This window comes from Mustela nivalis (genome assembly GCF_964662115.1).
Source record: "Mustela nivalis genome assembly, contig: HAP1_SCAFFOLD_1058, whole genome shotgun sequence".
Classification (NCBI taxonomy): Eukaryota; Metazoa; Chordata; class Mammalia; order Carnivora; family Mustelidae; genus Mustela; species Mustela nivalis.
Window position 1 is genome coordinate 181,248 of NW_028135606.1, and position 25,399 is coordinate 206,646.

At 39.4% G+C, this 25,399-nt stretch overlaps 1 pseudogene across 1 annotated transcript; it reads left to right on the plus strand.

Moving 5' to 3' along the window:
• Positions 1 to 13,233: 13,233 nt before the first annotated feature.
• On the plus strand, positions 13,234 to 14,780 carry LOC309857677 (patched domain-containing protein 3 pseudogene; annotated as a pseudogene). The gene has a single exon. The product of its transcript is annotated as a patched domain-containing protein 3 pseudogene (transcript).
• Positions 14,781 to 25,399: the final 10,619 nt, after the last annotated feature.

The following is a 25,399-nucleotide window of genomic DNA, read 5'->3' on the forward strand; positions in this document are numbered from 1 at the left end:
CTTTCTCTATGTGTCAAATAAATAAAATCTTTTTTAAAAAAGAGTGAGATCAAAATGAAGACATTCCAGATAAGCTAAGAAATTTATTATTCATATGCCCCCACTGAAATAAAACTAATAATCTTCCTTCTTTCAGCAAGGAATGAAATAAACCTGGAAAGGAGAAGAATGCAAGAAATGTATTAATCATCTACTCAGAATTAATAAAACACTTGGTATCCTGAGTATCTTCTGTTGGCTCTCCAGATGCTCCCTACCTTCTTCTTCATTCTGTTAAATGTTTTGGAGGCCATATCCAATAAATCCCCCTGTCCTATGGCTCGCAGTTGGGTTTTGCATATGGGGAGCCCCAATAGGAAGCTGCAGAAAGAAAGGATGGTCAGGTCACAGTATATATTCTCCTGGTTCCTCCTGGCCGTGTGATTCTTGGCTGTGTGCATACCTTGAGGTCACTGTTTTCTCTCAAGATAGCCCCATATGCACAACGCTCCTTTCAGCTTTTCACGACTTCTCCCTCCCCACATCCCTTCAGGCCTAGGGGTGACTCAACTCTGGCTGTTACTGGCTCCAGCTTATTTACTATCTCTTGTGGGTTTCTTAATCTCTACTCACAAATACTCATCTGAAATAGTTGCTTTAAATCTGTTAAACTCTCCTCAAATATTCCTAATTTGAATGTGTAGTTTGTTTTCTGGTAGGTGCCTGGGAAGGTGGCAAGTTTAATGGAGTATTGTTGGTGAAATATAATAATCACCACTAAATGGAGGGAGTTAAAGCCCTGATGGAATTAGACAGCACAGCACAAAAGATGAGCAGGCAAAGGTTGAAGGGCAGGGATGGAGTTTGATATCGTTATTTTCCTTAGAAGGAATATAGAGAATCAGTGCACTTTAAACTTTAATATTTTTAGAAAAATAAAGAGGATAAATGCTTATTATTTTTAGAATTTAAAAAATCTCTCCAGGTGTTGAGTTGCAGAACCTTATTTCAATATTTTAGACTTCATTTCTTATACTACTTAAATTCAATACATCCAACATTGAATATACTATCTTCTCTCCTTCCCTACATTAATCCCTAAATCTGGGCAGTTCTTGAGTCTTGGTCATCTTTGACTTCTCTCTCACACCACCCACAGCCCTGCCAGGACAGAGGATTTTACTTATTCAAGGTCCCTTGACCCCAACCCTTTGCTACCCTTATACAGCCACTGTTCAACTTCATTTCTCATGTTCAGACTCCCCTCCTTTTTAGGCCTGACCGTGCTCCAGTCCCTGTTTCTCTCCTTCTCACCCACACCAGACAAATGACAGCACTACAAGGAAGAGGTTGAGATGACACAGAGGTAACATGTCCTGGGAATACGACCCAACTGTTGAGAAATAATCATAACTTAGCAACGAAACTGAGAATGCTTACATTAGAACTAACCCACCAGTTCCTTAATTCTAAAGAACCTAAGTTGGAATAGAGCTTCCCCTCCCCCAAAGACAACTCCTGGAGAGAAAAGGCTTTATTACAACTTCTTTAAAATACCTGCTGCAGGGGAGCCTGGGTGGCTCAGTGGGTTAAGCCTCTGTGTTTGGCTCAGGTCATAATCCCAGAGTCCTAGGATCGAGTCCTACATTGAGCATGGCACTATTTATCTATAAGTAAAAATTCAAAATTCTCTTGACACTCAACAATACACAGATACTTACATTACAGTTCATACATATGTGCAGTTGTTAAAATTAATTTTTTTAAATCATTTAATGACATGACAAAATTTTCACATAGATTGTTAAAAAAAGGCAAGTAATAAAGTGTGTATAATACTGTTTTATATATATCCAACTATATATTATATATATATATACATATAACCAGGCTATTCACACATGTCTATATACACACACACACATACGAATGCACAGAAAAAACTGGAAGAACATACATCAAAGTGGTAACATATCCAGATGGTAGATTTATAAGGAATTTTTATTTTCTTCTAAGGACTTCTCTATAAGTTCCATGCAGTTTAAAATAAACATATGTTACTTTTGTCATCCAAAAAGTGTTACTTTTAAGTATGTTCTTTTAAAAATGTAAACTGGTGATTCAGAAAATGTTTTATTAAAAGCAAGGAGGTTTATAGAAAAAAGCCTAATTCAAGTGACGTCAGCAAATTTTTTTTAGCTTTGTCTATATGATGGGTGTTGTGAGGGTATTCGAGATAAAGGTAACATGATTGCTGACCTCAAAGAACTTAGAGTGAGAGTAAAGAACATATGACAGTTATAAGATAAGACAATACACACAATATTATAGGAATGTACAATGTTCTAAAAAACAGAGAGGAGAGTATATAATTAAGTCTGTAAGAGCTAGGGAAGGTTTCCAAGAGAATGGGCTGGTGAGTGTGGCTTTTCAGGATGAAAAAAGGTAGAGGGAATGATGTGGAGGGAGAAGGAACCTCTCAAACAAAGAAACAGGATATACAAAAAGCACTCAGCCATGATACAAGGCATGAGACATCATTTAAAGGGACGTACACAGAGAACCAGTCAAATAATGTAGTGATTTCAAATGACGGAAGTGTCATGTAGCTGCTAATATTAAGATTTTTTTTTAAGATTGTATTTATTTATCCAACAGACAGACATCACAAGTAGGCAGAGAAGCAGGCAGAGTGAGAGGAGGAAGCAAGCAGGCTGAGCAGAGAACCCAAGGTGGGGCTCCATCCCAGGACTCTGGGATCATGACCTGAGGTGAAGGCAGAGGATTAACCCACTGAGCCACCCAGGTGCCCCTAAAATTAAGTGCACTTGTGGGTTCAATATTTGGTAGAAGTGTACAGAATGCAAATGAGGAAGAGAGGCCTTGTCACCATGCTGTGGCAACAGGGAGTCCTTGAAAGGCTCACATATCAGAGGGCCTGGGATTTGTGATTTAGAGGAACCACTCTGTTTGTAATGCAGAAGATGGGCCTGAGGAGGACAAGACCGCAGGCAGGGGGGAGAAATGATAGTTACCTGACCTGAGGTAGTAGCACAGGAGATGAAGAGACAAGAACAGATCACAAAGATACTCTGGAGGTTAAAATAGGCAGAACTTGGCAATGGATTAGAAGAGGTGAGAGAAGATGCCAAGGAAAAGCAGGCACGTGGGATCTCTCCCAGGTTCAGAATTGAATACGGTAAATGGAAGAAACATTCAATATTGGAAATACAGAAAGAGGAACCCATGTGAGAGGACAGGGGATAATGGGAAGTTTTAAGAACATGATGGGTTTGGGATTTCTCTAGATATCCAAGGGTAAAACTTGGAAGCATTAGGATATACTAGAGTTTAAGGGGAACTCGAGATGTAGATTTTGTAGCTCCGAGGTGATGGTCAAAGCCATTCTTTTGCCTCAGAAGAGAAGAACAAGTGCAAATGGCCAAGAATCCTGAAGAAGATAAACATTTAACAAAATGAGCAGAAGAAGGTGAGAATATAGAGGAGGAGACCGAGTGAAAATAATGAAGTGGAAGGGTATGCTATAGAGCTAGCACAGTGATTGAGAGCTTGGTCTTTGGACAATTATCATATGATCTCACTGATGTGTCGAATTTAAGAAACAAGGCAGAGGATCATAGGGGAAGGGAGGGAAAAAGCAAAACAAGACAAAACCACAGAGGGAGACAAACCATAAGAGACTCTTAATCTTGGGAAACAAACTGAGGGTTGCTGGAGGGGGAGGGTCCATGGTGTGGGGAGCACTGGGTCTTACACAAGATCAATGAGTCACAGACCTATACCCCTGAAACAGTTTTCTTATTCATGAAACTGGATACAGATAACATCTACGCATTCGTGAAAAAAAATCTTCAACAAACTAGCAATAGGAAGTTACTTCCTCAATATGCTAAAAAGCATCTGTGAAACCTACAGCTAGAGTATTCAACAGTGAAAGACCAAGAGTTTTCCCCCTAAGATTGGGAGGAAGGCAAGGCTATGCATGCTCACCAACCCTATTCAACAACGTGCTGACTATTCTAGCCAGGATACATAGGCAAGAAAGGTATAAAAAACATCCAGATTGGAAAGGAAGAAATAAACTATCTTATCCACAAATGACATGATCTTGTATACAGAAAATCTGAAGAAATCCACTAAAAAGAAAAAAAAAAGCTAGAATTAATGAAGGAGTTAACTAATGAAGGAAATTCACAAAATCAATATCTAAAAATCAGCTGTAATTCTATACACTAGCAATGAACAATACAAAAATGAAATTTAAAAAATTATCACATTCACAATAAGATCAAAAAGTAAAATACTTAGGCATAAACTGAACAAAATGGGTGTAAGAGTTTTACAATGAAAAGTATAAAACATTGCTAAAAGAAATTAAACAAGACTTAAACAAATAAAAAAACATTCCAGGTTCACGGATGAGAAGACTAAACATAATTAAGATGGACAGTCTCCCCTAATTGGTCTACAGATCCCACACAATCCCTATCAAATTCCCTTCTGCCTTTTTTGTGGAAATCGGAAAGTTAATTGAAAAAGTTATATAGAAATGCAAAGAATCCCAAAGTAATTCTAAAAAAGAAAGGATGGAGAACCTATACTTCAAGTTTTCATAACTTACTACAAAGATAATCAAGACAGTGTAGTACTGTTATTAAGACAGACATACAGGTTGATGGAATATAATTGAAAGTCCACTAATAAAACTCACATTTATAGTCAATGGATTCCCTACAAAAGTACCAAGAAAATCCAGTGGGAAAGAAATTGTCTTTTCAAAAAATGGTGTTGGGGCAATTTGGATAACCCAAAGGACAAAAAAATTTAATTTGGGCCCCTACCTCAGACCATACAAAAATTAGCTCAAAAGGATCACTAACCTAAATGTTAGAACAAAAACTTAGGAGAACATCTAAGAGTAAATTTTTGTGGTCTTACGTTGGGCAAAAAGCAAAAGCACAAGGAGAAATCAAAATGGCGAATTTAAAACTTCAGCACTTCAAAAGACACAATCAAGATAATGAAAAGATAGCCATAGAAGAGAAGAACATATTTACAAGTCATAGAGATATATGCGACTCACCTCTTATAATTTAGTAAAAAGCACAAATAACTCAATTTAAAAATGGGCAAAGGAGGGGCGCCTGGGTGGCTCAGTGGGTTAAGGTCTCTGCCTTCGGCTCAGGTCGTGATCTCAGGGTCCTGGGATCGAGCCCCGAGTCAGGCTCTCTGCTCGGCAGGGAGCCTGCTTCTCTCTCTGCCTGGCTCTCTGCCTACTTGTGATCTCTGTTTGTCAAATAAATAAAGAAAATCTTAAAAAAAATGGGCAAAGGATCTGAACACACATTTCTCCAAAGAAGATATATTAATGACCAATAAGCACATAAAAAGGTATTCAACATCATTTGTCACTAGAAAATGGAAATCAAAACCACAATGAGCTACTACTTCATATCCCCTAGAATAACTATAGTCAATAAGACAATTAACAAGTGTTGGAGAGGATGTGGAAAAATCCTCATACATTGCTGGTGGAAATGTAAAATGGTACAGCCACGTTTTTGGAAAATAATATGACAGTTTCTTAAAAGGTTAAATATAGAATTACCATAAACCCAGAAATTTTACTTTGGTTATCTGCCAAGGGGAAATGAAAACATAGGTCTTCACAAAGATTTATACATAAACGTTCATAAAAGCACTATCCACAAGAGCTAAAAGGTGATAATAATTCAAATGCCCATCACCTGATGAATGGATAAACCAAGTGGTATTTCTATGCAATGGAAGAGTATCCAACAATACCAAAGAAGGAAGTACTGAGACATGCTGTCGTAAGCTCTATGAAAGAAGTAAAACACAAGAACACACATTGCACGATTCCATTTTTAACAAATGTCCAAGATAGGCAGATACATAGAGACAGAAAGTAGGTTAGTGGCTGCCTAGGGCTGGGGGTGAGAATGAGGAGGGACTCTAGTAAGCATGAAGTTCTTTTGGGGTGATAGAAATGTTCTAAAATTAGATTTTGGTGGTGGTTGCAAAATTCTGTAAATATGCTAAAAATCATTGAATTTTACACTTAAAATTGGTGAATTTTATGGTATTTAAATTACACTTTAATAAAGCTACTAATTTTTTAAAGTATTCTTTTTTTTTTTTAAGATTTCACTTATTTATTTGACAGAGAGAGATCACAAGCAGGCAGAGAGGCAGGCAGAGAGAGAGAGAGGAGGAAGCAGGCTCCCTGCAAAGCAGAGAGCCCGATGCGGGACTCGATCCCGGGACGCGAGATCATGACCTGAGCCGAAGGCAGCGGCTTAACCCACTGAGCCACCCAGGTGCCCTAAAGTATTCTTTTAAGATTTTATTTATTTATTTGTGAGAGAGAGAGGGTGAGCTTGAGTGGGGGGAGGGGCAGAAGGAGAAGAACAAGCAGACTCCTCGCTGAGCAGGGGGACCGATCCAGGATACCCTTCCAGAACCCTGATATCATGACCTGAGCTGAAGGCAGATGCTTAACTGACTGAGCCCCCAGGTGCCTCAATTTTTAATTTCTAAAGAAATATCTCTATCACTGGCACCAAGATTGTGGCCTCCAGATACCCTTTCCCACTAAAAGGAATGAGGACTTCTTAGAGAAACTTGATTCCAGGTCTGGCGACAATAATGTTTAAGATGAGCCTGGAATGTATTGCCACCCTAAAGAGCAAGGAATCTATCAAAGATTATTTGTTTCAAGAGCCAATTTCAAGAACTCCTTCTGGCCAAAGATGAGACATTTTAAACAGTAATAAAGATAATAATTAAAATATATTGGAATATATCAAATGCATTTACACACCTGAGTTCATAATGATTCCTTTTTTTTAAATTTATTTGACAAACAGAGATCACAATTAGATGGAGAGGCAGGTAGAGAGAGAGGAAGAAGCAGGCTCCCTGCTAGGGCTCAAGCCCAGGACCCTGAGATCACTACCTTAGCCAAAGGCAGAGGCTTTAACCCACTGAGACACCCAGTGTCTTACTTTTTAAGATTTTATTTATTTATTTGACACAGAGAGAGAGATCACAAGCAGGCAGAGAGGTAGGCAGAAAGAGAGGGGGAAGCAGACTCCCTGCTGAGCAGAGAGCCTAATGCGGAGCTCGATCCCAGGACCTTGAGATCATGACCTGAGCCAAAGGCAGAAGTCTAACTCACTGAGCCACTCAGGCGCCCCGCATAATGAGTCTTAAAGGGGAAAAAAATTGGTCATATTTGAAAAAATGTATATTATTTTGAAAAATGATAAATAAACAGAACAAATCAAGCAATTATCCAGACTCTTCTATATAAATTGTACCACTGGATAACAAAAAACAGTTTATTAAGTGGCAGTATCTCTTTACAGAAGTATGCCAGTTAATGAAAGAAGAAGCAATGATATAATAATATCATGATTTTTGAATTCATAGTTGATCAAAGGGTGCTAACATCTCCCCGCCAAAAAAAACCCAAAAAACCTCTAATCTGAATCTGATCAAGCCTCCAGAATGAACTAGTAATTTACAGTAAATACAAAGAACAGAGGAACATGTTAAACAATTCATGAGGCAATGGTTAGCAAAATCCAAAATGTGGGAAAACAGCCTTGTTCCTTCAATAAATAAATCTCAAGAGAGAAAAAAGAGATGAAAGGGGAAATCAAGTTCAAAAAAGCTAAGAGACAATTCAAACAGTCATAAAGTAGGACTTCACTTAGATCTTGGTCGAAACAAACACACTGTAAAAAGAAAATATGAAATAATTGTAAATTTCAAGATAGCAATATTTGATGATATTGAAGAATAATTGTGTGGGTGGTTAGTGTGATAACGGTATTTGCTTATGTTCTTTTAAAGAGATCATATTTTTTACAGATATATACTGAATATTTATGGATGAAATTATATGTCTGGGATTTGCTTCAAAATAATAAGGGATGGGGAGAAATGGTGGGGGTAGATGTGAAACAAGATTGGCTTTGAGTTAATAAATAGTGCATTTGGAGATGGGTACAGGAAAGCTCATTGTGCTATTTTCTTGACCTCTGCATATGATTAAAATTTTTTGCAACAGAATCTAAGCTCTCCCAGGCACCCTCTATTATATTCCATTTCCCCTTCTTCATAGCACTTCTTACTCTCTGAAATTATCTTATTTGTTTATTGTCTGTTTCCTCCCCGCAAACAGGTAAGCTCCGTGAGATGAGGAACCTTGCTCATCTCGCTCATTTCCGTATTTCTGGCCTAGATTAGGTCCCCAGTCCCCACGTCTTAAACAAAATGAACAAATAAATGAGTTACCCTCTTTGCTCTGGGCTTCCTTCCCCGAACTACCCTTCTGCCTCTGCCCCTTCCAACTTCTCCCCGAAGCCTTCAGAAAAGCCTCTGCACTGCAAAAACTTCCCTCCATCCTCAACTCTTCATTGACTACCCTTTTCATATCGTTTCCTCGGTGGAAACGCGACACCATGGTTTCTCCTGTGTACTCTGCCGTGCAGCCTGCTTGTTTCTTCCTGTGCTGCGTGACTCAGGGTCAGGCCCCGCGCAGCCTTGTTTAAACACTTTCTCCCCATCCCCAGCCCCACTGCCACCCACTCCCGCTGCAGTCAAGCCTCTACTCATCCAGCTGACCCTTAGTGTCTTTGCTCTGGGAAATGTCCTTCGGTCCTCTGGCCCATACTGCCGCTGTCCAGGGTATACATGCCACCCCACTGAAGGTCCTCACCTATGAGAGCATTTTTCACACTACATTGCAACTATCAGCTTCAGTTACATGTCTCATCCTTCGTCCCCATCCCCGCCCCAGCCATAAGCTCTGTGGGTGAAGGAACTTCTCACAGTGCCTGCACATAATGGGCTGTCCGTAGACATGTATTAAATGAAGGAAGTCAGGAGATCTTCCAACAGTGAGAAAGACTAAACATGGAGAGACCCAACAGGAAGTCTCTGTCACAGAACCAGTGGGAAGTGGTAAGAGCCTAGATTGGGGGAGTATGGCAGAACCAGAGGGAGACCTGGACACGATGCCGCATACTTATGAATAACACAATCTTTCTTGCCAGATCACCGCTCCTCCCTTCCGTTCATCTCATGGGCGCCACCAGCCCCCACCCCCACCACTGGAGATAGAAACGTGGGACACTTCTGCCCTCAATCCACTCCATCTGATCAGAGACCAAACCTCATGTCCAACCTTCCTTCCTACCCCCACTGCTTCCGCTTTCATTCAGACCGCCATCGTCTCACATTCCGCTTGTTTCAAGTAAATCTTACGGGACCATCCATCTAGGTCTGCCTACATCGCTATGCTATCTTTCCTCCGCACGGCTTGAAGAGTGAACTTTAAAGCGCCAATGGGTGTGTTATTCCCCTAATTAAACCCCTATGATGGCTCCTCATTGCCTTCATGGCTTTAGCCCAGGCTCTTCAGCATGGCGGCCAAGGATCGCACTCCGTGATCCATCAGCTTCCTGAGGCTCTTGCCCTGCCCCTTCTCTAGGGGCACTTCCCTTACCCACAGTGTGTGTCATGCTCATCCTGCTTTCCCTCCCTGGGATGTGTTTTCTATCTGTGTACACTGCAAAAACAAAACAAACAAACCTATCATCTTTCTTTTTTGGTTTTGTCTCATTTTGTTTTGACAGGAAGTAGGATTTATTGGTGAGCATGAATGGGAAGGGTGCAGTGCCGAGGTTCTCAAGAGCACAGAGCCTGCCATTTGTCCTAGGGACCATGATTTGGGGGGAGGGAGAATGCACAGAACTCTCTCTTTAAAGATATTTATTTATTTGACAGACAGAGATCACAAGTAGGCAGAGAGGGAAAATCAGGCTCCCTGCTGAGCAGAGAGCCTGATGCAGGACTCAATCCCAGGACCCGGAGATCATGACCTGAGAAGAAGGCAGAGGCTTAATCCACTGAGCCACCCAGGCGCCCCCCAAGGGACCATGATCAGGGATATATCTGACCCACGGCCATCTGTGATGAGCCACTTTTCAGCTCCCATGTCTTCAAATTCTTCCCCTTTAAACTTAGTGAGGCCACTTCTTGGAAATGTGGATCTTCTGGAGGCCAGGGAACTTGACCTTGGCCCTACATGGGGCCTCAATCCCATGCTCCTTGTTTTGCTGCTTGATATGGATGGACACGGTGACTTGGCCAATATGGACCCTGACTTTCCAAAGACACCCCACATAGCTGTCTGGAGCCTAGATGAGAGATAAAATGAGGTCAGACATCAATGTCCACTGGGAAGGGCTGTCTCCAAGATTCCTTAGGGCAATCCTTAGGGAAACAGGCTGCGTATACTACCAAGGAGGTTCCTGTTTGCAGCCATTGTGCACTGGGCCCCCATGGGGAAAGAGCACAGTCAGCTTAACTGGCTGCAGACCCATCATCTTTCAAGACCCAGTTCAAGCCTCTCCTAATTTTTTTTTAAGATTTTATTTATTTATTTGACAGAGAGAAAGACAGCTAGAGAGGGAACACCAGCAGGGGGAGGGGAGAGAGAGGGAGAAGCAGGCTCCCTGCTGAGAGCCCAACTCTCAACGGGACTCAATCTCAGGACCCTAGGACCATGACCTGAGCTGAAGGCAGACACTTAACAACTGAGCCACCCAGGTGCTCCTTATGAGACACTTTTTAATGCCCCTATTGTCCCCATCCTCCCCCTCAAGACACAGCAGAGGGGACACCTGGGTGGCTCAGTGGGTTAAAGCCTCTGCCTTCAGCTCAGGTCATGATCCCAGGGTCCTGGGATCAAGCCCCACATCGGGCTCTCTGCTCATCAGGGAACCTGCTTCATCCACCTCTCTCTCTGCTTGCCTCTCTACCTACTTGTGATCTCTATCTGTCAAATAAATAAATAAAATATTAAAAAAAAGACACAGCAGGGACTGTATCTCAGTCAGTTTTGCAATCCCAGTGCTCAGCACAGAGCCTGGCACATAGGAGGCACTCAGTAACCATGGAAAACTGACTGGAATCCTAGAAGCTTGGAGGGTACACCTGAGTGGTGGGGGGAATGATCCCCTGCCCTCTCCTGGCAACGTGAGGCATTGTCCTAACCACAGGCACCACATCTGGGAGGAAGGAGAAGCTGCAAAAAAGGAGGATGGAGAATGAACTGGATTGAGGTCTTGGGGGGACACCTTTATCAGCTCCCACACAGTTCCCAAGACCAGGAAAGCTAGGATGTAGAAGCCAAGTCAGTGCATCCAAAGGATGGCATATCCTTAGAGTGGGTCTGTCCCCCACACTCACTATAAATTCCCCAAATTATACTATATTTTTCTCCCACTGTCCTGTTGTCCTTGTGGGTGTTCCTATCCCTGCTGCTTTCATTCACTTTAGCAGGCGATCACTAGTTTCTTCCTCCAACGTTATAACAGCATGTTTCTTTTCTTTTATTTTTCTTGTGCATGGAAAGGCTGAATTTGACAACTAGTTTCTCTTGATTTTAACTCAGCTTCCCACTGGAAGGAGGTGGTCTCTAGTGTTCTGGGTGTCTCAGCTTTCTGCCAAAATCCAGCCACCAGCTGGGATCCCACAGCCCTCACTCTCTCCACAGCTTCAATAAGCCATGTGACATCATGGCAGGGGAAGGTGGTTCTTGGCAAGCAGAATCATTACCTCACTCCTTTTGGGGCTGCAGGCTTATTGTCTGTATTTTGACATGTGGAAAATTGCCTAACACCTAACATGAGAAATGGACTTGGGAAGGAGCTTGGGGCTGGAGAGAGAGGTTTGAGAGTGACATGCCCCCAGGTAGGTAAAAACTCAGAGCAGCTAAGATAGTCCACTTGTCCTTAGTACTTCTGATTCTTCCCTTTTGTCCAGCTGAGTACAACTGAAATCCTCAAAGCCACTAGCCATGGGATGTCAGGATGCATTTGTGACATTCTGTGTAGCCTTGTGTTCATTTAGATCCTTCTGCCTGCTTGATCATACCCAGAGAACATCTGAATTAGAGGCAAAGTTGCAATTCCTAGTACCCTCCTGTAGAGAAGATACCCCCAAATTAGAGATCAGCATTTTATTCCACTTTGTGTATTTCCTTGTTTATTTTATTTTTTTTTCTATCCTTGTTTATTTTATTGAGTTTGTATCAATATACATGGGTGAAAGTAGTGTCAACTCTAGCAGAAAGCTTGAGGCAGGTGAAATTTACCTGCAAATGCTCTTGCTGTCCTCACTCTATACCCTTTCTTCTTTCTAGTCCTCCTTTGCAAGTTTTCAGTGGTGATTTCAAAGTCCTCAAATGTTCTGTCCTCTCTATTCCATCAAGAAACATCCTTATGGAAAAGAATTACCTAGTAGATATTAATATGCAAGGGATCCTTTTTTTTTTTAAGATTTTATTTATTTTGACAGAGATCACAAGTAGGCAGAGAGGCAGGCAGAGAGAGAGAGGAGGAAGCAGGCTCCCTCCTGAGCAGACAGCCCAATGCGGGTCTCGATCCCAGGACCCTGGGATCATGACCTGAGCCAAAGGCAGAGGCTTTAACCCACTGAGCCACCCAGGCGCCTCATGCAAGGGATTCTTGAAATTTACTTTGGTGCATGTGTCTGATATCAAGAGTACTTGCATTTTAATAATAATGCCTTAACCTGGGAAAGTTTAAGTTATAACATTCTGGGTATCAAAAACAGGCTTGGAGGAAAACGATGTGTGTGTGTACGTGTGTGTGTGTGTGTGTGTGTGTGTGTGTGTGTGTACTATGTGGTGCCTCTCAAATTCTACCACATCGATACTTAGATGCTAACTGTAGAACAGATAAGTCCAGCTTATATTTTAAGCAACAGAATGTTGGCTCGATGTTTCTGTACATTTGTGTACAATGGTTTATAAGGGAAAATGGTCTCTCAGATAATCCAGTGGAATCAAAGATAGCATTGCTAATTCTGCTTCAGCTAACATCCACAACAGGTTTCCTGACTCATCGTTAAAACGCCCTGCACGAAGACTAGGAACAGAGTATCCGGTCTATCTCATGCTATGTACAAATAATAGGAGGACATACAAAGCCCAGAGTTGTTACAGAGGAAGGGCTGAATTCTGGTGTGGCTTCAGAGGCAACCAAAGGAGGCAACAGAGAACAGAGTATCAAAGCACAGATTGGGCAAGATAAATCAGACCTTAAGAGATGGACAAAGAAGATGGTTTGAGTTTATGCATTTAATTTTTAATGGATATTAATATGTATGAAGATGGCTTTTTTTTTAACAGGTGTCGGGGTTGATGATATGTTCATAATGATTTCTGCCTGGCAGAAGACCAGCCTCATGGATAACATAAAACAGCGTCTGTCCAGTGTCTATTCCAAAGTGGCAGTGTCGATTACAATTACCACCATCACCAACGTCCTGGCCTTCTATACAGGGATTATGACCTCTTTCAGGTCCGTACAGTACTTTTGCATCTATACAGGAACAACCCTGCTCTTTTGTTATTTCTATAATATCACCTGTTTTGGGGCCTTTCTGGCCCTAGATGGTAAAAGAGAAAGAGTCTGTCTACACTGGTGGAAAAAGCCAGAAACTCCTGATCAAAAATGTTCCTCATTGAAAAGATCCTGCTGTCTTCCATGTGATTCTCTCCCGGAAGAAGAAGAAACTGATGTTCATCCAATGGATGTGTTCTTTCGAGACTATTTTGGCCCTTTTCTCACAAGAACTGAGTCCAAATTTTTTGTAGTGCTTTTATACATTTTATACATCATAAGTAGCATTTATGGGTGTTTCCAAGTGCAGAAATGTTTAGACCTTCGAAATTTGGCAAGTGATGATTCCTACATCACACCATATTTTAATGTAGAAGAAGAATATTTTTCAGATTATGGTCCCAGAGTTATGGTTATTGTTCCAGAAACTCTTAACTACTGGGATGAAGGTGTTAGGCCAAAACTGGAAATATGTCTGTCAGATTTGGAAAACAGTGACCATGTAGATAAAAGTCTTACAGAGTTTTGGTTACGAGAGTATGTGCAATATATGGAAAAGAGCCACTAAGATGTAAATGATAAGGACAATTTTATGAATAATTTGCCCAATTTTTAAACATATTTTCCACTTTTTATGTATGATATTAACATTTCATCATCACATGAAATCATTTCTTCCCGGGGCTTCATTCAGACCGTGGGTGTATCTTCTTCAATCAATAAGAAGACGATGTTATCCTAGTTACGAAGCAAAGCTGAAAAGTGCGAAATTCCCCTAATGGTGTATAACCAGGCATTCATATATTTTGATCAGTATACTGCAATATTAGAAAATACTGTTTGAAATGTCATTGTTGCATCAACCGCTATGTTCATTGTTTCCTTATTGTTAATTCCTCACCCACTGTGTTCCCTGTGGGTAACTTTTGCTATTGCTTCTGCGATTGTGGGAGTAACGGGTTTCGTGGCATTCTGGAATGTCAATCTTGATTCCATATACATGATTAATCTTGTCATTTGTATAGGGTTTTCTTTCAATTTTTCTGCACCCATTTCTTATGCATTTGTTTCCAGTTCTAAGCCCTCAGTAAACCAAAAAACAATTGAGGCGTTGTATCTGCTAGGCTATCCAGTGTTACAAAGTGCACTTTCAACAGTAATAGGGGTGTGTGTTTTATCTGCAGCTAAAGCATACATCTTCAGGACATTTTTTAAGATTATGTTTCTTGTTATGGTATTTGGGGCTGCTCACGGCCAAAATTTATTCCAGTATTCTTAACCTTTTTTTTGAAGGTTTGTTTGAATATCTGCTAACAAATCAAAGACCAATTTTAGAATTCCTGATTGCCAGAATCCAATCTGATAAAAACACACTATCAGAAATAGTCAATAAACTTAAAACAAAGGCATGTTTTCTTGGCTTGGAAATCCTGTTTAAAGATGTTATTTTAAATATTCTGAGAAAAATTAATTAGTCTTACATTAAAATATCTTTACAAAATTAGGAAGTGTTGTCATCTTTATTATAGTCTATACAATCAAGCATAAGATATGACTTTCTAATTATATTTTCCTTTTGTTTCACTGATAGAAGTTTATGCCTGGAATTCAAATATTTTATACGTTATAATATAAATGGAATATTATTTTCATTGTACCTCCTCTATCATTATTATGTAAAAGTACAACTTATTTTATTATTTATTCTCCCAGTCTGGGGCTTTGTATGCATTTTCTTAATGGTATATTTTGATAAACTGAAATTTTTAAAGTTTTGAAATCCAATTTATTATTTTTAAATGACCAGTGTTTTCTGTGTCCTAAGAAGTCTTTGTCTATTCCAAGATGACAAAAAAATCCACCTATGATATCTTCTCAAAGCTCATAGTTTTAATTTTACATTGAAGTCTGTGATCCATAAATCTTTTGTTGAGAAGTGTGGGTAGAAGTTCATTATCTTCCCATAATAGTTATCATCCAGTTTTCCAGCATCATTAGTAAAAAGTCTATATTTTCAGCATAGGATTAATTTGGCACCTCTGTCAAAGAATCAGCTGACATTTTATGTGTGGTTCTATTTCTGTGCATCGATCTGTCTGTCTATCCTAAAGCCAATACCACAGTGCCTTGATTATTAAACCTTTATATTAAACATGAAATTAGGTTGTATAATGTGTCCAACATTTTTTTTCTTTTCCAAATTATTTTGGCTATTCTTGGTTCTTAGCACTTAGATAGAATAGAATCACTTGTCAATTTATCAGAAAGCTTTCTGTGTTCATGACCCAGTTATAGTGAATATACACTTTAATTTGGGGAAAATAGGTATATTAGCCATTTGGAATCTTCTAATCTATGAACATGGTTTATCTCTCCATTTATTTGTGTCTTCTTTAATTTTCCTCAGGACTACCTTATAGATTTAGGTAGATTTACTTCCAAGTATTTTCATCTTTAGGCTTGTAAATAAATTTAAATTCTTTTTCCATTTTCTTTTTACTACTATATAAAAATACAGCTGACTTAGGTATACCTAAGTTATATTGTGTAACATTGTTAGGTTCATTTATTAGTTCTTGTTGACCCTTGTAATTTCTTTAGCAGTTTTTATCTGTGCAATTATGTAAAGGACATATAAAGGCCATTTTATTTCTTCCCATATAGTCTTTCTCTCTTACTTGACTAATTGCACTGGCTTAAAACATCCAGTAAAATGTGGGAAAACACACTAAAGGCATATCTCATTGCCATGTTCCCAACTCTGAAATGTTCAATATTTCATTACTAAATATGATAGCTACCTGGAGGTATGTCATAGCTGTTTCTATCAGATTGGGGAAGTTCCCTTTAACTTCCAGAGTGCTGAGATGTTTTACCCTGGATGCATATTGAATTCTGTCAAATAATTTTTGTCCATCTATTTAGATGATTATTTTTCTTTTTTTTTTTTTGGTAAAGATTTTATTTATTTATTTGACAGACAGGGATCACAAGTAGGCAGAAAGGCAGACAGACAGAGAGAGAAGAGGAAGCAGGCTCCCTGCTGAGCAGAGAGCCCAATGTGGGACTCGATACCAGGACCCTGAGATTATGACCTGAGCCGAAGGCAGCGGCTTAAGTGTATTCATCAACCTTGCATTCCTAAGATGACTCACATTAGGTCATGGCATATTAGTGTTACCATATATTACTGTCTTTGTTTTGTCATTTTTTCAATGATATTTGTTCCTGTGATCATGAGGGATATTGGTCTGCCTTTTCCTTTTCTCATGTCTTCTTCAGGTTTTGATAGCAGGGTTATGCTTCCCTCAGGAAATGAGCTGGTAAATATTCCTCTTCTATTTTTTGAAATATATGATGTATGGTTGATACAATTTCTTACTTAAATGTTTAGTAGAATTCACCAGTGAAGTCAACTGGGCATAGAGCTTTTCTGGAAAGTTTTTTTCTTTTTTAAGATTTTATTTATTTATTTGATACAGAGAGTGATCACAAGTAGACAGAGAGGCAGGCAGAGAGAGAGGGGCAAGCAGGCTCCCTGCTGAGCAGAGAGCCCAATGTGGGGCTCGATCCCAGGACCGTGGGATCATGACCCGAGCCGAAGGCAGAGGCTTTAACCCACTGAGCCAGCCAGGCGCCCCTGGGAAGTTTTTTTTAAATTTAAAATTCACTTTATTTAACAAATATAAGGACATTCAGATGTTTCGTTTGGTATGTTTTAATTATCCCTTTTAGCTAAATGGACAATGGATAATTTTCTTATTATCATTTTAATGTCTCTAGCAATGTCCCCTGTGCAATTCTTGATATTGGTAATTTGTATTATATCCCTTTTATTTCTTGATCAAGGAATTATCAATTTTATTAAATCTTTCTAAGAACCAACTGTTGACTTTATTGATTTCTCCTTTTATTTCTCTATTTGCTGCTTCACTGCCTTCTACTCTTTGTTCCTTCTTGTTTTCTACTTTGAGTTTAATTTTCTCCTCATTTTCCAGCTCTTTAAGGTAGTAGCTTGATTTTAAACCTTTATTCTTCAAAGAAAGCATTTAATGCTATATATAACCTTCTTACTACTGTTTTAACTGTATCCACAAATTTTTATACAATGGGTGTTCCTTAACACTCCTTTAAAAATAAGTTCCCATTTCTCTTGTGATTTCTTCTTTGATCATGGACCAAATGATCATGCCTTTGCTTTCTCTTCATTTTTTTTTTTAAAATAATACTTTAACAAGATTTAGAACTCTGGGTTGAGAGGGTTTTTTCAGCACTTAAAAAATGTCATCGCATTGTCTACTTGATTAGAATCCAGTTTCCACTGTTATACTATTCTTCTCTATGGAATATGTGTTTTTTTTTTTCAATAGCTGCTTTTAATATTTTTCTTTGTCACTTGTTTTTAGCAATTTGACTATGATGTGGTGGTGTTGTGTTATTTTCTATTCAACTTTCTTTGGGTATCTTGAGCTTTTAGGACCTGTAGCTTGATATTTTCTGTCATATTTAGAAATATTTTAGCCTTTATTTCTTGAAATATTTTTCTGCAACATTGTCTCTATCCTCTCTTTCTGGGACTCTAATTACAAATATGTTAGTTATTTTTAGTTGGTGCATAATATTGTAATATTCTTCAAGTTTGCATTTAGTCATTAATAAATTTGAATTTGTTGACACCTTCAATAGATTCTTCTCTTTAACCCATATTTTATTGAAAAAACAGTCTTTCTACATATGGTGAGATTCCTCAGGAATATTCTCAGGAATATTCCTCAGGAATAGTCTACTCTGTGAAGGTTATTAATAATGCTTTTGTGTATGGAAATATTTAAATAATTCAGTCAATATATGTTCATCTACTGTCTATTTTTAGTTTATTGATATTATCATTCATAGAAAATATTTTATAACACAAAATTCATCAAATAAATTTTCAATATCTCTGATTATCTTCAATATTTGGCCAACAATTTCGGGTGTTGCAAAATAATAGGTCTTTCATTACAGAATGTAAATTTATTCCCCAAAAGGAAGCTCATCAAAAAATTCTTCTCCCAAGTTAAGAAATTACAAAACACAATTATAAAATTGCAAAATTAAATTAGATACATTGTTTGAGCTCTCCTTGTTTGATTTGTTCATTTCCTTCCTGGCTTTTGTAGTGATGAATTCAATGGCTTCTTACTCACACACTTTGTTTTGAATAATTCCAATTTGCTAAACACTTCAAAGCTCTATGTTTCTTTGGTCTTCCCTTCATTGAACACTTGATTAAAGACTACAACTGATTTTGAACAAATTGCAACAAGAACAAATAGAGGACTCATTCACAAACTAGTCCAATACCATTGTAGTGCACTAGATTGATTTTCAAAGTAGTTTTTCAAAGAGTCAAGCATTTGTCAAATCTGGCTGATGTTGGACAGTTTTTTTTTAATATAATTTTTTATTTTTTATAAACATATATTTTTATCCCCAGTAGTACAGGTCTGTGAATCACCAGGTTTACACACTTCACAGCACTCACCAAAGCACATACCCTCCCCAATGTCCATAATCCCACCCCCTTCTCCCAAACCCCCTCCCCCCAGCAACCCTCAGTTTGTTTTGTGAGATTAAGAGTCACTTATGGTTTGTCTCCCTCCCAATCCCATCTTCTTTCATTTATTCTTCTCGTACCCACTTAAGCCCCCATGTTGCAACACCACTTCTTCATATCAGGGAGATCATATGATAGTTGTCTTTCTCCGCCTGACTTATTTCGCTAAGCATGATACGCTCTAGTTCCATCCATGTTGTCGCAAATGGCAAGATTTCATTTCTTTTGATGGCTGCATAGTATTCCATTGTGTATATATACCACATCTTTTTGATCCATTCATCTGTTGATGGACATCTAGGTTCTTTCCATAGTTTGGCTATTGTGGACATTGCTGCTATAAACATTCGAGTACACGTGCCCCTTTGGATCACTACGTTTGTATCTTTAGGGTAAATACCCAATAGTGCAATTGCTGGGTCATAGGGCAGTTCTATTTTCAACATTTTGAGGAACCTCCATGCTGTTTTCCAGAGAGGTTGCACCAGCTTGCATTCCCACCAACAGTGTAGGAGTGTTCCCCTTTCTCCGCATCCTCGCCAGCATCTGTCATTTCCTGACTTGTTGATTTTAGCCATTCTGATTGGTGTGAGGTGATATCGCATTGTGGTTTTGATTTGTATTTCCCTGATGCCGAGTGATATGGAGCACTTTTTCATGTGTCTGTTGGCCATCTGGATGTCTTCTTTGCAGAAATGTCTGTTCATGTCCTCTGCCCATTTCTTGATTGGATTATTTGTTCTTTGGGTGTTGAGTTTGCTAAGTTCTTTATAGATTCTGGACACTAGTCCTTTATCTGATATGTCGTTTGCAAATATCTTCTCCCAGTCTGTCAGTTGTCTTTTGATTTTGTTAACTGTTTCCTTTGCTGTGCAAAAGCTTTTGATCTTGATGAAATCCCAATAGTTCATTTTTTCCCTTGCTTCCCTTGCCTTTTGTGTTGTTCCTAGGAAGATGTTGCTGCAGCTGAGGTCGAAGAGGTTGCTGCCTGTGTTCTCGTCAAGGATTTTGATGGATTCCTTTCTCACATTGAGGTCCTTCATCCATTTTGAGTCTATTTTTGTGTGTGGTGTAAGGAAATGGTCCAATTTCATTTTTCTGCATGTGGCTGTCCAATTTTCCCAGCACCATTTATTGAAGAGGCTGTCTTTTTTCCATTGGACATTCTTTCCTGCTTTGTCGAAGATGAGTTGACCATAGAGTTGAGAGTTTATTTCTGGGCTCTCTATTCTGTTCCATTGATCTATGGGTCTGTTTTTGTGCCAGTACCATGCTGTCTTGATGATGACAGCTTTGTAATAGAGCTTGAAGTCCGGGATTGTAATGCCACCAATGTTGGCTTTCTTTTTCAATATCCCTTTAGCTATTTGAGCTCTTTTCTGGTTCCATGTAAATTTTAGAATTATTTGTTCCATTTCTTTGAAAAAGATGGATGGTACTTTGATAGGAATTGCATTAAATGTGTAGATTGCTTTAGGTAGCATAGACATTTTCACAATATTTATTCTTCCAATCCAGGAGCATGGAACATTTTTCCATTTCTTTGTGTCTTCCTCAATTTCTTTCATGAGTACTTTATAGTTTTCTGAGTATAGATTCTGTGTCTCTTTGGTTAGGTTTATTCCTAGGTATCTTATGGTTTTGGGTGCAATTGTAAATGGGATTGACTCCTTAATTTCCCTTTCTTCTGTCTTGCTCTTGGTGTAGAGAAATGCAACTGATTTCTGTGCATTGATTTTATATCCTGACACTTTACTGAATTCCTGTATAAGTTCTAGCAGTTTTGGAGTGGAGTCTTTTGGGTTTTCCAGATATAGTATCATATCATTTGCGAAGAGTGATAATTTGACTTCTTCTTTGCGAGGCCAGCATCACCTTGATCCCAAAACCAGACAAGGATCCCACCAAGAAAGAGAGCTATAGACCAATATCCTTGATGAACACAGATGCGAAAGTACTCAACAAAATACTAGCCAATAGGATTCAACAGTACATTAAAAAGATTATTCACCATGACCAAGTGGGATTTATTCCAGGGCTGCAAGGTTGGTTCAACATCCGCAAAACAGTCAATGTGATACAACACATCAATAAAAGTAAGAATAAGAACCATATGGTACTCTCAATAGATGCTGAAAAAGAATTTGACAAAGTACAGCATCCCTTCCTTATCAAAACTCTTCAAAGTGTAGGGATAGAGGGCACATACCTCAATATCATCAAAGCCATCTATGAAAAACCCACCGCAAATATCATTCTCAATGGAGAAAAACTGAAAGCTTTTCCGCTAAGGTCAGGAACACGGCAGGGATGTCCATTATCACCACTGCTATTCAACATAGTACTAGAGGTCCTAGCCTCAGCAATCAGACAACAAAAGGAAATTAAAGGCATCCAAATCGGCAATGATGTTGGACAGTTAAGAAAACAATGTACATATTGTCATGTTTGAATATTTTTAAATTCAATGTCCGCTTTATCAGCAAATATTTATTGTTCACTTATTTCAGGTATTTTATTAGCTTATCTTGTTCCTTCTGCATGTATTCCTCAGATGTAATCTTTGATTATCTATTCATATTTACAAACGAAGCCTATTTTGCTTAGTATGGGTTATTATTAAGTTTTCTATGTGATTGTTAATTCTATTTCCAGCAGCCAAAACTAGTTTTCCACTACTGTTCTGGTATACCACCTAATTTAAATTAAATTTTAATGTCTTATTTTAAATGAAGTATTATTATTATTAATAGTTGAATTAAAATAAGACTGGATTGGTTTGATATACTTCTGTTTTTTACTTTCAGATTCTTCCTGGTCTAGTGATGTCGATGACACACGTGCACTGAATAGAATTCTCACTTTAACATGTGGTTAACTCTGAAAGTCACCCATGATAAATCACCTCGTTAGTTGTTATGCAACTAACACTTCCCTTCCACTGACTGTTGGCAGAGTACTCACTGAATAAAATGAAGTGTGCTCAGACACGAGTGGTTAGGGACAGCTATCTCTTCACGGGATACTTTATTGGTAAAGCTGTACTAGCCACTTTAATAATATGGCCCAACATTTTAGTGGCTTATCCCAATGGAAGAATGTTTCTCACTCATATAGTAATCACAGTAGATTTTCCTAGTTAGTGAGTAGCTATCTTGCTATCTTGACCATGGTAGTTCAGGGACCCAAATTTCTGCCAATGTACAGTGCCACAATTTAAATGGGTTCCTCTGTTGCCTCAGTCTAGATGGCAGAACAGAGAACTTCTTAAAGGTCTTGGCCTATAGGTGATACACATCACTTCTGCTTAAATTCTGTACTTGATTACAGGCCACATGGCTACACATGTAGGCCAAAGGGACTAGAATATGTAGTCCTTGAGTGGGCACCCATATTTCAATTGCCATTCCATATTATGGAAAGACGGCACAATTTTTGCTTAACAGCAAGCACTCAATGTCATTGATTCTTAACCTCTTACACTACACTAAAATAAATTCCAGATGGTTATTTAAATTTTTTATGTAGTAGCTAATTACAATCACAAAGTCTGTCTATTATGACACAAAATCTAGAACTCATAAAAGCAAAGTGTTAGTTAATTCACCTACAAACATGTGCCATGGTCACCAACAGAGGTGGCAGGGGTGGGTGGGTGGAGGGAAGAAGTTTTGACTCAAAATACAGGTAAAAGTGATCCTTTCTTTAATATATGAGTGGTTCTCATAAATCAAGAAGAAAATCCCAACAGTCCAAAAGGTAAACCAGAAAACGTTTGAGAGCTCACCCAAAGAGGAAATATGATTCTAAGCAATAATATAAAAATAAAACCAAAATACATACCAATGACACAAATCAAATGATTTACTGACATTCTGGTATAGGCTATGTCAAAACAAAACCTCATATACTGCTTTTGAGGGTATAAATTGATAAACTCTAAGCATATTGGTTTATCAATAGCTCTAGAAATTTGAAAGGGGATATCCTCTGGCCCAGTAAATCTACTTCTAGAAAATTATCTCACAGATATGGATCTTGTGTTCTGAATAAAAGACATTTATTCACTTAGCGTTATTTACAACAATGCTCTTTATAACAGTCCCTGATTACAACAGAAAAGACTCTTAACAACCCACAGATCAATAGGGTTATGACAAATTTATATTTCACTCATAGACTTGAAGATTAGAGAATAGTTCTAAAGAATAAAATATCCATATGCACAGACATGTTAAGATCCTTTGATGTATTATGAAAAATGAAATTTTCATACACAAATAGTATATAACATTTATGAAAAACATATACTTACATGTATTTTGAAATGTGCAGATGCATAAAAAATGGTTTGTTAGGATGAAAACCCATTTTTCATTTTATGTAATTCTAACTTTTTGCAAGGAGAATGTATGCACCAATTACTTTTGTGATTAGGGAATGAAAATAACTAAATTACGTGTACAGGTTTACAAAAGCCTTAACTAAGAATTATGCTGCTGGATAATCCCCCGAAAGGTAAAAACTGCCAGTTGGAATTTATTTGTATGTGGGTGTGTGTGTGTATTTGTGTCTGTGAACAAGCCAAATTCCCCCTATAAACTGTGAGTCCTGTAGAACCTGTACACATTTTATGCACCTTTAAGAAGTGTTTCTTGTATTAACTTAGCTTCTGAGAGGACAGACACACCACAAACCAGTTTTGCTCAAACTGGTTGCTCCCCACAGTAGGAAGATCCCAGGATCTGGGTGCGAGCCGCAGGAGCTCAAACTGACTCTCTTAGAATTTCTCCAGAAAACTGTGGGATAGGGTGGAGACGGGCGCTCTGTCCAGTAGCTGCGTCTCACCTGCGGTCAGGTTTGAGGACATCCTTACCTTCCCAGAAATGAGCCTCAGTCCCTCGAAGGCTGTTCCTGAGCAGAGTCTGATCATTACCCAGGACCTGGCCTGGAACTGAGAGTCAGTCTGGAACCAGAAGCCAAACTGCAGCCATAAGCAGAGAAGGAAGGGGGCCAGGACTTCTTGTCAACCTGAGAGGGGTTGTCAGCAGTCATCAGTGGGCACTGGGGTCAGAGTGGCTGGGATCCTCAAGGGAAGTGTCAGAGCAGCTCTAGAAGAAAGTGTAGTGCAGGGGTCAGGGGCCAGATCCAAGCCAAATATCCAGTTAGACATCTTTGGGGGCCCTAAACTAAGTGGAGACTGGCATTGGGAGGTTTTTGGAAGTGTTCTGGGTGTCAGAGCACAAGCTGATCGCAAGCCAAGCAGGGAGTCATCCCTGTTCCTTGGGACTTGGACCTGGTAGAGATTTAAAGAGAAAGATGACTCAGTAGGTAAAAAGACTTGAACACAGTGAGTAACGCTGATAAATTACCTCCTAATTCCATTATTCTGGAATAATAGTAAACCACATCTCTTAAAACACAGAAAGGATGGGGGTGGAGCAGGAAGAATTAAAAAAAAAAAACCTGGTGTTATAAAATTAGTGGGCTAAAACATTTTAAAACGTTCTGGCTCTCTCCAACCACATATCCTTCTCATCAACCTGCTGAGCTTGCTCCTGGGTTAGAGCCTGTAGGCTGGGCTGCACAGCTCCTCGGGTCCTCTGATTAGGATTCCTGCTTAGGTAGGACTGTGAGCTCTATTCTGCAGTATGCAGGCTTTGAATTTGCTTCCCTGCCTGGGTGTAGTGACAGAAAAGGGTCTGAGGCTGGTTTGGCTGGTTGGATGGGTACCTGAATCAGGCAGAACTTGCCACCAAGTTTGCTGAACCAACAGACCCCTGGCTTGGCTCTGGAGATCAGAAGAGCCACTGGCTGGGCTCTCTGTTCAGCTGTTACTACTATATATTGGGACTGTAGGATCGTCTGTGCAGTGTCCCTGTTACTCTGGTTAGGCTTCCTGCTCTGGCAGGACAGAGGGCTGTATTCAATATTAAGCAGGGCTTTGAGCTCACGTTCCTGCCAAGGCAGAAGGACTGAATAGGCTCCCAGGTGTGTATGGTTCATTTACTGTGGACATAATCCAGCTGAGCTGCTCCCTGGCCAGACAGGGCCACCAGCTCAGCTCTGCAGATGGGCAGAGCCACTGGCTGCCATGCCTACTTGCTCGCTCCTGCAAGAAGAATGCTGTCAGCCAAGGTCTGAGCACGAGTTGATGTAAACTCTACCCCAACCCCTCCATCTCAGTCCGATCCCCAGGGATCAAACCTCACAGATTTCCCCTGTGATCCTTGTGAGGCAAGACCCAGGTGGACCCTGCAGGAAACATCCCACAATGCCGGGAATGCTAGATGTTCATCTTGGGCTCTTTTATTTTTCCCACCAGAGAAGCCAT